Consider the following 15090-nt stretch of genomic DNA (forward strand, 5'->3'; position numbering starts at 1 on the left):
CCAAAGAACCATCCATAAGTAAATATCAACACTCCCCAATTCATCATATATTCTCATATGCATATGTAGTTGAAATGGTGAGTATCCAATCCTTCAAATTAAATAATAATATAGACTTAGTAATCGTAGTTGACAATCAATATACGACCCATAACCATAGCGCATATATAGATGAAAAGACTCACTCGAATAGTATTCTAAAAAACGAACGTGGATCTTGTATCTTCTTCCAACCATGCGTAGTAAAAGTTAATTCAATGTCACCATGCCTAAAATATAAGCTCAATTTAAATGTGTCGTTCAAAGTAACCACTTCCAAATACATAGATTCCGTCAAATGTGAGCATTATATCTCCATATTAAATCTTCACTTAGGAGCCTCCAAGAGCTCCAATGATTTAAATAAGCAACATGAATCAGAGGCTAAGGACCCCAAAGCCTACAAGTAAAATACGACCCCAGTACCCAATTCTTAAAGAGAAATTGCCTAGTAGTTTAAACTGCAATTCTCCGTGAGTCAGACAATTGTATGTATAAGTCTCAACTTTTTAAAGAGCAATTGTCGCTTTCAACGAACGGGTACAGTAATTTTAATGCGTATAAAAGATACTATGAACCACTAATTTCGTGATGTAGTTTAAACATCTATTTTCTGTGATGCTTTAAATTTGTTCAAACTACATATTTGGGTGCTGTAACTCCGTGAGGACAATGTCACAAAATGTATTTAAATTAGAGAAGCACTCCTCCTATTTTTTACAAAAATATATATGATAAACTTTCAACTATCTGTTAATTTTTTGACTGTTTTAACCAAGCGTGCTACGGGGGTGGAATGTTCTTGGAATATACTGAACTGTTTTTTGTAACACAGGAGTTCTTGAGGAGGAAATTATATGAAAAACGAACATAAGACCAGTGAGTTTATTTATTTATTTTTGAGCACAAACACAGTGGTGTGGAAAAGGGTTTCTTGCACACTTTCTCTTTGAGCCTTGCACCTTGTGATTTTTAGATGTCCTGAACAGTAATTTCAGCAGTTCAAGTAATTGATTGATACATTTAGTCCACAGGCCCCTGAGGAAGGGCTCATAGAGCTTGAAATGCATCGGGCACAAAGAAGATTCGTCTAGGATGTTGTCATTAATTTTGTTCGCTAAAAGTGTACTTTATTATTGTGATTTGTAACAATAATGTTTTGAACATCGTTTTACACATAGAAATGTCTTTGAAACAATAAGTTTAGTGTGTAAATAAGAAATATATGAACAATATCAAATGAATTTATTTTTGATGTGTATTATTGTGTGAAATTGTAAAATTTGCTATATAAAACTTAGAGTGCTGTTCTAGAGTTAGAACCACACAAGCAACAGTGCACGGAGGTTAAGTGTTTCGTTCACTTAAGATAGGTGGTAGTTTAAACATCGCCAAAGTTTACGATTTCATGGTATTGCATAAAGCTCAAAATGTCACTATATTGTCCAACGTCATAAAAAGTAAATATTTCTTACTCAACATAAGATCACATCAGTTTGTACAGTCTGTTTGCTTACTCTCGTGCTGGTATTCCAAATGGATTGGCGTCTCAGTCCGCCGCCATGTTGGTGAAGGTATAAATACTAACCTAACCAGTGACAGTAAAAAGGGACAATAGAACATTGTTCAAATAATCGCTATCTTGTCTAAAAGAATTCAATCTCAACCTCAACATCAGTAAATTGATTTCATAATTTTCAAGATGTTCGAAACGCGCTCTCCATTCTCAACTAATCCGAATGTATAAACTCTAGAATTATCAAAAAACATCTACGTAAGTCACCATTTTGGATCAGGTAAAAGCTGACAGAACTAGTTCGATCGACGAAGGACAAGTATGTGACTCTATTTACCAAGCAGTTATATCAAGAGCAGTGAGTCTGTTACAATACCATCATGCAGTCAAAAAAAGATGAAAAAAGACATCTTCCTACAACTAATTTCCAAATCAATGCGTTATACCAAAATTCAGAAAATAAAAAAAGTGAAAAAATAAAAAATAAAATAAATAAATTAAAAACCTATTGTGACTAATAAAGATAGAATAGAGTGAAGAATAGTGACCACCAATGTGACATATTAAACACATCCATAACGTGGGTAACCTCAAATATATACGTCATTATAGCAAAAAAGTAATTTGTATCAATAAAGAATTAATGAATACATTGAATATGCATTTTCAAGGTTACCCAAACATAAGCTGTACAAAGGCAATATATACATGTTAATACCATCAGCATAGTTGTGTCACAAAGGGGCAACTACTGGTTTTCTACATTCAAAATTTGGTATCTATAGTAAATCCTAAATATCAAATACGATCCAAATTTAAGAAACACAGCAATATAAAACTGTCAAAGAACAATTTGTCATAAAACATTTTTTTGAGTACTAAAAAGACACGATCTCATTAGATAGCAGATTCTTTCCATTAGAAACATTTATATCTGGATGGACAAAAAGAAGCTTCCAAAAGAGGGTCATATATGTTATAACACTATTATACCTGACCATCTATCATCACAGTGAGAGAATAACAGGTGAAAAGTGCAATTAACTGCCCAGGAAATACTGCATTTCGTGATCAATATTAAGACCCCTGTTAACTGCATGAAGCTGCATTTTCCAATGCGCTTCTCTCTGTCTCGGTCTTAGTTCACAATTGCACCCCCCTAACATCTGGTAAGACGTTCTCAATACCATGGAAGGTAAAGGTTAAATATTCATCTTGTGCAGGGCATTCCAGTGCATGTAACGCTATTGGGTAACGCATATCCCTATTCTTCAGAGCCCTGAAGTTTTCGGCAATGCGTTCTTTAAGTCTCCTGATTGTGCTGCTAATGTAAACTTTTTCACACCTGCAAATCACAGCATAAACTACATAAGTAGTGTTACAATCTATATGGGATAATATTTGAAAAGTTCTAGAGCCATTGTAACTGAAGGAACGTATCCCATGTTTGTTCAATCTACATAGACTACAATTCCCACACTTAAAAGATCCCTTATCAAGGGCCCGATGTAGGTAGCCCTTTACCGATCGGAATCGGCCGAAAATACAGATTTTCGTCCGTTTCGGATCGGTAAAGGGCTATCGAGATGTTGGGGCACATTTTCGGTAATTTTACCGAATCGTTATCATTACCGAATCGGTAAATTTACCGAATCGGTAATATTTACCGATTCGATAATGATAACGATTCGGTAAAATTACCGAAAATGCAATGTAGGTAGCCAATGTTCCATCAGCACATGGCTTACAGAATCGGTATTTTACCATGGAATACAAATCCATGGTAAAATACCGATTCCTGTGTACATGCACATCTGTGCATGTACACATGTGCCATGTGACAGACAGACGTGCCCTTAGGGCATGTCTGTGTGCCACATTGCACACATGCCCGTTTTGGGGGTGCTAGAGGGTGTCAAAGTGACACCCCCTGCACCCTTGCCAAATTCGGTATTTACCGATTCGGTAAATACCGATTCGGTATTTGACTTTAATCCTATGGGCTTCAAAGGCCCATAGGATTCAATAGCAAATACCGATTCGGTATTTACCGAATCGGTAAATACCGAATTTGTAAGGAATCGGTAACGATTCCAGATGTTGGGACCTACATCCCATTTACCGATTTTGAAATACCGAATCGGTAAAATTCGGTATTTCAAATTCGGTAAATGGGATTTACCTACATCGGGCCCTAAGTGTAGTCAACCAATTGGAAATTACAAATCTCACAACAATGCGCAATTGTTAACCCAGCCATTAGCCTGTTTGTATTTTCACTTTTACACTCCTCTCTTCACACAAATGTAATTTTTTCATTTGATTTCTTGTGACTTTGGTTTTATCTGCAAACATGGCATTAAAATGTGAACAACATTCACCTAAACCATAAAACAAATGAAGATGATCTTTGGGTTTTGGTGATGAAGCCTTTTCAATAGTTCTTCCAAGATTAATTATAGGAGAATTAACATTTTTATTGAGTCACTGACCAGGGCAATCTCCCCCATCAACTTCATTGTTACACTCTTTATTGTTAAACTAGCAGCCCGCCCCGACGTTGTCCGGGGGCAATGAGGCTTCAGGGCCAACTGCCAGCCTAGGCCCCCGCCTGCCCCGGCCCTCGCCCGCCCCGACATTGTCCGTGTCCCGGAGCCACCTCCCGCCCCAGCCCCCTTCCTCCCCGACATTTTACATGTCCCATTGCCTTACCTGAGCCGCTGCTCCTCCCCGCGCTCCTGACTTCACCGCCGCTCCTTGCCGCTCGTGACCGCACCTCCCTGCCTGTCCGCCGCTCCTCTCCGCTCCTCCCCGCCTGTCCGCCGCTCCTCCCCACGCTCATGTCCGCCGCTCCTCCTCGTCATCAAGCACATCACGGCCAGCGCTACGTCGCAGCCAGCGCCACGTCGCGGCCGATGCTACTTCCAGGGGACTACTTTTTTTTTTTAAGTTACATTTTTAAATTTACATTTAATTTTTATTTTATATAGCCTATGTCCATTTGCACACCCTGACATTTTCAATGATGTATCAGGTGTGTGGATTGGCGCTGTGGTTCCAGAGTTTACCTGGCTCAAAGGTTTGTGTTCTCTCTTTATAATAGTAGTATAGATTATGTTCCTTAAAATCTCCATGACAGGATTTAAAGCTTCCTCGTGTTTACTCTTGTTTGCACTGAAAACAAAAATGCCATCCTGAAAATGGATATTGGACTCCCTTATGCAGCTGGTGTATTGTTCTTTAAAACACACCTGCTGCCAAAGTGTTAAAGATTAGACTGCAAAACGTCAACATTATCGGCGCCATCTTGCCCCCTTTCCAGGCCCATTCGTGCGCGTAAGCGGCAGCCATTTTGAGCACCATGGCCTCCCTGCCCCTCACTAATAGCCAGCGCGTCTCTCTCTCTTAACCTCGCAAGCATTCCCCCACACGCTGACAACCCCCCCCGCTCTCTCATGCCTTGGGTCATAAACCCCTCTCCAGCGCAGCTTCACCACGGAACCCCATCCTGTTCCCAGCGCGACACCTCCCTTCATTCCTTTCATGGCCTCAAACCCTTTTGATGCAAACCCCCTTTCCCTGTGTCCCCGTTTGTCTTCCTCGTTCCCAGGCTGCCACCTGACCCTGCGGATACTGTTTATTACCCCGTACAGTAGGAAGCTTCCCCTCCCCATCAAAAGACCCCCGAACCGATCAAAGCCCCCACTCCATGAGATCCGATCAACCCCACGCATTCCGTGAATCGGCGGAATGCCCTGCTGTGCGACCACCATCACCTGTTGTGACCGGGGTGGGGAATCCAACTGTAAATGTATGTGGGAACGGGTCTGGAGGGGAGATTCCGAGGATGTTCTTTCAAGTATTAAAATATTACGAGAATGTGTTATGTGCAATAAAGGTCGTAAACTCTAGTATAAGAGGCCCGGCCTCAGAGATGTGGTTAGAGCACCTCGTGACGATACTTGTTGTCTGAATTGATGTGTTCTCCTCCGGAGAGAATAAAATCCTCGTTTCCCGCCTTCCAGTCTCCAGCGCCTGCTTCTTCATTGATTAATATTGGTGGGTCATAGAGGCGATACCGCCGGGCAACATAAAAGGGTCTTTGGTTACCGGTTGTCTTTGGAACCCTTTTTAACAATTGGCGTCCCAAACGTGGGGCCCATCAGCGACTCGTGGATCCAGTGGGAGAGGTCCTGACGACAGAGTGAACGACTGCAACGATCGGAAGGTACCCTGTCCGATAGACCCTCGTCTGACAGCCGATCATCCGAACTTCACTGGTTCCGAACAGACCTCTCTCGAGTGATCTGCGGTCCTGACTGGGAACCATCAGGAGTGCCACGAGAAGTACGAAGAGAAGAGGACGATCGGGCGCTGGATTCGGAAGACGAGAAACTGTCCATGCGGTCCGGGTAAGGTCGTGTAAACACGACGAATTGCGAAAGTAATAGATAATTGAAAGAAATTGATAATTGTTGTGAAAATACTAGTATTACTCTTTGTTAATTTATTGGAGATTCACTGTCTACAAACGGAGAAACAACAGGCTCTCCCTTTATAAACAGCGAAGGATAGGTACGCACCCGTCGGACCTATTTTTCTCCCCCACTGAACAATTGCCCCTTCGCCCCATTGATTAACTGTTATAGATTGTTTTCTGGAGATTCTCTGTCTGAAAACAGGGAAGATTAGGTCCCCTCTTTACAGATAGTGAAAGGGTAGGTGACGCGAACCTTTGCGAGCCTACTTATTCTCCCCATTGACCATATTGATTTTTTATTTTTGACCTAACGTTGATTGATTGCTCAGAATTGGTTCATGAGGTATTCACTACGTGCAAACAACGTAGAATAGAAATATTCTGTCTAGTCTTTGCGCGCAGTGATAAGATAGGTAGTGCTGATTATTATCCCATTGTGATCCGTCATGCCTGTCTTCTCCCCACTGGTCAGTAGCCTGTTTAACCCGGACCGCTTATTAGAGATGAACCATCCGGCTCCGCTGGAAGGCACCCCTAATAAGGACATGTTCACAAAGCATGGATTAGTCGCTATAGCCTATAGCCAACTGTGGCATAAATACACGAAAAAGGATCGAGAAAGTCAGTGGCCACTGATAGGATCCTTCGAAGACGATAGAATAATCACACTAGAAACAGCTCTTGGTAAAAACAAGACGACGTCCACTATGCTTGACAGCTTCGGCATGTGGCGAAAAGAAGCCGAACAACGCAAAAAGAGAACTGAGAGTAGGTTGGGAAAAGAGCTGCGGAAAGCAGCCCACCTAGCAGCCCAGAAATTAGAGAAAGAGATAAAAGAAAGAGAGGATACCAAACAGAAGCTAGAAATAGAAACATCAAGCCAGTGCCTGGTTAGAACTCCCTCCACGCTCTACCCTGATTTGCACTCGAAACAGCGAACCAACGATGATCTGCTGCTAGGTCCTCCGATCATCCACATGCCCCCTCCATATGCCCCTTCCCAACCCTCAGCCCAACACCCACTATCCCCAGGTACCAGCGAGAGCAGCCCCGCGGCTTCAGCCCCCATGGCCTCCGTGCCGGCTGAACTCCTCGTATTAGATGTTACGCAAACGACAACGCCGGGCGACCCAGAAGCCCGAAGGATTGGTCCTGTTAGAGCATATAGACTAAGCAAACATGAACGAGCAGGGGTCGATAAGATAGCGAAGATACTGGTAGAGAAGAGGGAGGATGAAGAATCCGTCATGGATGTGTTTAATTCTTATACTGGGAGTCACAGACGACACTTTACTGTACAACTGTGTTACCACGTCTTAAACGCATACGAGGACCGATATCAAGAAAAAGGTCCACAGAGCCTAACGACTCTGTACCGGAAGGTTGATATCGGGGATGAGAGTGAGAGTGATGTGACGGACCTCCTTACGCGTACGCTTGAGGTTTTCCGCCACCTCACTGAACAAAAGCCAAAAACCGAATCCACTACCTCCGTAGCAATCAACCCACAAACTGAACGACCTAACACTATGATGCCGATACGAGAGGCTGCCCCTTACTGGGTTCCTCCACGAGGTGAAGGGACTCACGATGATGCAAACAACAAAGACGCAAAGGGAAGGGTAGTGTACAATTGGGTCTACCAACCATGGGACCGGCAAGAGATTCTGACCTTCCGGAAATCTCTGCCAGACCTACGTAAAAACCCCACCGCCTTCTATACTGAGTTGGGTACGGCCCTAGGATCGACGATTATGACTCTAGCCGACATCGACTTGTTTTTCGGGTTATGTCTGCCAGCTGATGTGTGGAAGCAAATCCGGAAAGTCGACCACACTGAGCTGTTCGGACATAACTGGTCACAACTTGATGGCATAGATAGACAACGAGAACCCGGACAAAAGCCTTTAAAAGCCATTTTGGACCTCCCGGATAAAATCGTGCAGAAATTAAAAACCATGATCCCAGAAAAGAAAGTGGACTGGTCGATAGTAACGGCTTGTCGCCAGAAACCCCAGGAAGATGTATCGGAATACTTCTCCCGGTTTGAAACGGTGTTCTCCGATTACAGCGGCCAGGACCTGACCACTGCAACCGGACACCATCTGTTTGTCCAGAATTACGTTAAGGGCTTATCACCTGAGGTCTCGCAGAAACTGCAGGCCAGTGAAAGTAGTTGGGCAGCCTCCAAACCTACGGCTATCCTTCAGATGGCCCAATATTATGAACATCAGAAAAACGAAAACGACAGAACTACAGAGAGAAAGAAGAAAGAATTAAAGGAGAGGGTGATGATAGCACAACTGCAAGGGGTTTCTCTGGGACGAGACCAATACCGGGGAAACCATCAGATGAACGTCCCTAAAACGGCACCTCCCAAAGACCGTGCTTCAACTCCCCACATTGGACGTACAGACATTAGGGAAGACCAGTGTGCCTTCTGTAAAGGATCGGGCCACTGGAAATCACAGTGCCCGGTTCTTCTGGAACTTACCAGAAATAGGGATCCTAGAGATTCAGCAAACGAACCAAGAAATAGGGGACCACAGCGAGGGCCCCCAAACAACGCAACTAATGATAGATCCAGTAGACCGAACACATTTGATCGACCCCGACAAAACCAATGCCAGCAATCTGACTACGATGACGTTCATGACTTTGCATAGGACTGCCTAGGGCAAGGGAGGGATCCAGTCGAGCTCCATGTTGACCAGCAAGGCCCTTATGTCACTGCTAAGGTCTTGGGTACAAAGTCACCATTCCTGGTAGACACTGGCGCAACACGTAGTGCATTATCTAAACGACTGATTCCAAGGGCACCCTTGTCTGGCTTACTAATAACATCGACAGGTTTCGATGGGACGCCCTCCACTAACCCTTTGTCCGCCCCAATCCTCTTTGACTTAGAAAACAACACCACTGACACCACGTTTTTACTCTCCTCCAATAGCCCTGACGCAATTATGGGACTCGACCTATTGAAACACTTCCGAGCAACGATTAGATGTTCTCAAGATGGAGTCCGAGTTTTTCTTTACGACAATCCTGTTCTGCTTAGACAGTGCCCCCCCAGACACATGTTTTCCATCACCGACGCCGACACTTCCCTGCTCGACACTCTGCCTCCGTATCTGTGGGCCAAAACGGATTCGGATGTAGGGCGCATGATGATCGACCCAGTACACATCACTGTTCGACCAGATGCAACACTCCCAAAACTTCCACAATATCGAATATCACCCGAGGGCGAGAAGGCATTGGTAGAAATCATCCAATCACTGATAGACGCAGGAGTGGTAGAGGAAGTAGTTAGCAACATTTGCAACAGCCCAATCTTGCCCATCATTAAGAAACAGGGAGAAGGAGATGAGAAAGCATACCGCTTCATCATTGACCTTCGAGAGATCAACAAAGTGGTGGTACCCCAGTACCCTGTGGTCTCAGACATTACCACCATCCTGACTTTGATTCCCTCCACTGCCACCACCTTCACTGTCATTGACCTCAAAAATGCATTCTTTTCTATCCCCATCCACCCAGACAGCCGATATCTCTTCGGCTTCACCCTAAAAGCCCGCTCATATAGGTTCTGCCGAGCACCCCAGGGCTACACCGAAAGCCCTAGCATCTACAGCCAGGCCCTCAAGAGACAACTGGATCAAGTCCAGTTACCCGATGGAGTGGTATTAGTACAATATGTCGACGACATCCTCTTGGCAGCCGACACCACTCCACTAGCTGTCACAGCCACCATTCAACTCCTGCATTTCCTTGCAGGAAATGGCCACAAGGTCTCTAAGAAGAAGTTGCAATTCTGCCAACCCCAGGTCACTTACCTAGGCCACCTTTTGTCCAAAGACGGAAGGAAACTGACTCCTGACCGGATCCAAACCATTCTCGACACCCCCGTCCCTAAGACCCAGAAACAGGTCCGCTCCCTACTAGGCCTCACCTCCTTCTGCCGACAGTGGCTGCCCAACTTTAGCCTCGTAGTAAAACCACTGCTTTCATTGTTAGCAAAGGACGTCCCTCTCCCACTCCCTTGGACCCCTGAGTGTCAGGCTTCTTTCGTGCAACTACGAGATGCCCTCTGCTCAGCCCCTGTGTTGGGTACCCCCGATTACACAAAACCCTTCTCCCTTTACACCCATGAGAGGGAGGGGTGCGCTTTATCTGTCCTGACCCAGTCCATTGGCCCAAAGCAACGACCATGCGCTTACTTCTCAGCCACTCTTGACCCCGTAGCCAGAGCCCTGCCTGCTTGCCTTCGAGCCGTAGCTGCTGCCGCGATCTCTATCCGACAGAGTGAGGGGATCGTGCTCTCGAATTCCCTCACAGTACTGGTACCCCATGCAGTTGACACCCTCCTAAACCAAACCAAAACGCAACACCTGACAAGTGCACGACTGACAGGGTACGAACTGACTCTGCTCGCACCCCACATCACACTGAAGAGATGCACCACACTGAACCCAGCAACCCTGCTGCCCTTACCAGAAAACGATCCCAATGCGCACCCTGTACACGACTGTGTGACCCTCACAGACGAACAGACCAGAAGTAGGGTTGACCTCAGAGACACGGCTTTCCCCGACCCCGACGGAGAGCTGTGGGTGGACGGTTCTTGCATCAAGCTCCCCGATGGCACCACTTCGGCCGCCTATGCAGTCACCACGGCTCGAACTGTAGTCGAGACAGCCCGCATAACGCAACGATCTGCCCAGGCAGCGGAACTGATTGCCCTGACACGAGCCTGTATTCTAGCAGCAGGTACCACAGCAAACATTTACACCGACAGCCAGTATGCCTTCGGGGTGGTTCACCATTTCGGGCTCCTTTGGAGGGAGAGGGGATTCTTGACCTCACACGGCACCCCCATCTTGCACGGGGACCTAGTCTCCGCCTTGATCGAAGCCGTCCTTCTCCCCGAAAAGCTTGCAGTCATCAAATGCCAGGCACACAAAAAGGTGACAGACATTATTGGACAGGGAAATGCACTAGCCGACCTCACTGCCCGAGCGACAGCTGAAAATAGGACGACAACACGCATGTACGTGACCAGGTCACAAGCAGAAAAATGGACTGACGCTAGGGACACTATCAGAGACATTCAAATGGCTAGCACACAACACGAACTGACTGAATGGACACGGGTGGGATTAAAAGATGACGAAGGCTGCTGGCGGACAAAAGACACAGACAAATGGTTGCTACCTGACTCGTATCTGATTCCCATACTGACTATGGCGCACTCCCCTGCCCACATAGGATCAGCCCCCATGATTGAACTTGTCTCCAGAGTTTGGCACAATGATAAGATCACAGAGTCCGCCAAACGCTTGGTCCAACAGTGTTTGATATGCCTGCAACACAATCCCGGGAAAGGAACTGTAGTACCCCGGGGAGGGTTTGGGGTCCCAAATCACCCGTTTGAAGTCCTGCAGATGGACTACATCCAACTAGACAGATGTCAAGGCCTGAAATATGTACTTGTGGTGGTATGCGCATTTAGCAAATGGGTGGAAGCATATCCAACCCGTGACAACACTGCTATGGCCACAGCAAAGGTACTGTTAAAGGAGTTTTTCCCCCGTTACGGCCTTTGTCGAATTTTGTGGAGCGACAATGGCCCCCACTTCGTAGCCGAAGTTATCCAACTCGTTTTGAAGGGGTTGGGTGTAAAACAAAAGTTCCACGCAGTCTTCCACCCCCAATCTGCTGGACTAGTTGAACGACATAACGCCACACTGAAACTAAAATTGGCCAAAATAGTAGCTACCACAGGACTGAAATGGCCAGACGCACTCCCCCTGGCATTGCTCTCAATGCGTTCCACCCCCACCAAACACCACTTGACACCATACGAGGTTGTGTTCGGCCGGCCTATGAATGTTTGGTCTGCGCCGAAACCAACTTCCATTCATGACGTCCCGGACGTCCTAATGTCTGATTACTTATGCCAGTTGACTAAAACACTGTCTGTTATCCATCAACAGGTGCTGCATGCCATCCCTGACGCTTCCAGGGGTCCCGGACACACCATCCAACCTGGGGACTTCGTCCTGATCCGGAACTTCCAGCGTGCCAAGAGTCTGGAACCCCGGTGGACGGGCCCCTGGCAAGTCCTCATCACCACCCGAACAGCACTCCGGGTGGAGGGAAAACGCAACTGGCTGCATGCACACCACTGCAAGAAGATCTCCTCGACCCTGACCTCGACCGAAACCATCAACAGTCAAGAAGAGCTCCTGAACAAGGACCGACCGTCACTATCCTGCTATCCCGATACCGAAACACTTGAACTTTCAAAATTCTCTGATCCCACAGTGCCATCAAGAGAAGGGTATTTCCTGCGTCGAAAGGAGGGAGTTACGGCTAAGTAGACCACAGACTGAGTTAAATCTCAGAACGGTGACCTAAACACTACCGAGGGTTACCCGGAGAGAAGCAAAGCAAAGTCTGTGGTTCTGCCCGCTACCGAGCCCCTTGAAGATGATGGAAGCGCCAGATAAGAAGATGATGGAAGCGCCAAATAAGAAGATGATGAAGGAAACAGGAAATACCCACCGCAGGAACCCAAAAGCAGACAGACTCCATAGCCCAAAGACTATTGCGCTCTTCATCACAATCCTCTTCTGCTTTCTCCTCATGACCACACTCTGGATTGTGGAAGAAAATGCACCTGCTCACGAAACATTCCTGACCACTGTCCAGCCTACCACCATGAAGGAACATTATCTGATCTCGCTCTCTCCCCAACTCAGAGAGAGGCGAAAGGAATTTTGGAATAACTCCTTCGTACAACTACTTCACCAGCACAACCTTGCCACCAATGCTACCAACTGTTGGATCTGTGGGTTGCTACCCCACGCCACTGGACACTCGATACCATTCATCCCTTCACCTTTCTCAGTTCACGGTTCCTGTCTTGCCTGGCTGATGCTTCTGCAAGAAAGCTTTAAGGACAATGCCACCTCCAGCAAAACGGTAACGCATTTCTACCACGGGGTCTGGCGGAACAGAACAAAGACACACTTCTGCCCGCAGACCAACAACAACACCATCCACTTGGACATCCCTGCTAAAGAACAAGTTGAAATGCAAGTGTTCAATAATCCAACCAGAACCACCTTCTCCTACCTGCGAAAACGAACGGCTGCCACTCTGACTGTGGCCCTGTCAGTCATCAACGTCACTGGCCACATGTGCATGGAAGGGCTTGGGACTCAGCTGGTAGGCCACAGTGCCTGCCGGTTTTCCAGAACTCTGGACTCCATCGACCCGCCTTCCTTTGTGGCATCTCCAAACACGTATTTCGTCTGCGGCACAAAGGCTTACACCTGGCTCCCCAAAGGCTGGGGGGGCACTTGTTTCATTTCCTTCATTCTTCCTCCGACATATGTGGCACCAGCAAATCATCACAGACAAAAACGAGCCAAGGACATCGAACAAGCCGATTCAACAGGAGCGCAATTCATCGATGCTATGAAAGGACTGGTCCCCCTCTGGGGCCCGATGGCAAACAGCCGTGCCATCCGACATCTGACTCAAGCAGTTGAGACAACAATGAACATCACGGCTGGTATCCTAGCTAACAACACCGCTGAACTTCAAGCGGTCCGCTTGGTGGCTCTCCAGAACCGCCTTGTCCTGGATGTGGTTCTTGCGGACCGTGGTGGAGCATGCCGCATCATTGGGTCCAGCTGCTGTACATACATACCGGACAACTCACCCTCAGTGTACAAAGCCATCGAACATCTCCACAGACTCTCTTCAGAAGTACACCAGGAACAAGAAGAATGGTCGCTTGGTGGTTGGTTCTGGAACACCGCTAAGAATTGGGGTTGGAGACTGTTCACCATTATCCTGATTCCTGTAGTTGTGATATGCGGTCTATGCTTAGGAATTCAATGTCTGCCACCTCTGTGTTCATTATGTGCAAATTGTATTTGCCCTAAGACTGTGGACTTTGAAAACGAACGTATGAGAGCAATATATGATGCCGAGGTTAGGAATTTGATGAAGATTGACATTGAGTAAGCAAGTTGGCTAAGATATGTTGAAAAGGGAGGACTGTTAAAGATTAGACTGCAAAACGTCAACATTATCGGCGCCATCTTGCCCCCTTTCCAGGCCCATTCGTGCGCGTAAGCGGCAGCCATTTTGAGCACCATGGCCTCCCTGCCCCTCACTAATAGCCAGCGCGTCTCTCTCTCTTAACCTCGCAAGCATTCCCCCACACGCTGACAACCCCCCCCGCTCTCTCATGCCTTGGGTCATAAACCCCTCTCCAGCACAGCTTCACCACGGAACCCCATCCTGTTCCCAGCGCGACACCTCCCTTCATTCCTTTCATGGCCTCAAACCCTTTTGATGCAAACCCCCTTTCCCTGTGTCCCCGTTTGTCTTCCTCGTTCCCAGGCTGCCACCTGACCCTGCGGATACTGTTTATTACCCCGTACAGTAGGAAGCTTCCCCTCCCCATCAAAAGACCCCCGAACCGATCAAAGCCCCCACTCCATGAGATCCGATCAACCCCACGCATTCCGTGAATCGGCGGAATGCCCTGCTGTGCGACCACCATCACCTGTTGTGACCGGGGTGGGGAATCCAACTGTAAATGTATGTGGGAACGGGTCTGGAGGGGAGATTCCGAGGATGTTCTTTCAAGTATTAAAATATTACGAGAATGTGTTATGTGCAATAAAGGTCGTAAACTCTAGTATAAGAGGCCCGGCCTCAGAGATGTGGTTAGAGCACCTCGTGACGATACTTGTTGTCTGAATTGATGTGTTCTCCTCCGGAGAGAATAAAATCCTCGTTTCCCGCCTTCCAGTCTCCAGCGCCTGCTTCTTCATTGATTAATATTGGTGGGTCATAGAGGCGATACCGCCGGGCAACATAAAAGGGTCTTTGGTTACCGGTTGTCTTTGGAACCCTTTTTAACAAAAGCAAGTTTAAACAACATATATTTGTACCTGTAATCTCCCTCTGGTGTAACAAATGAAGTATGCGGTTTAGACTATGGATATTAAGCAATCTCAGACAGGCTGAT

Source organism: Lissotriton vulgaris, chromosome 3_1, assembly GCF_964263255.1.
Source record: "Lissotriton vulgaris chromosome 3_1, aLisVul1.2, whole genome shotgun sequence".
Classification (NCBI taxonomy): domain Eukaryota; kingdom Metazoa; phylum Chordata; class Amphibia; order Caudata; family Salamandridae; genus Lissotriton; species Lissotriton vulgaris.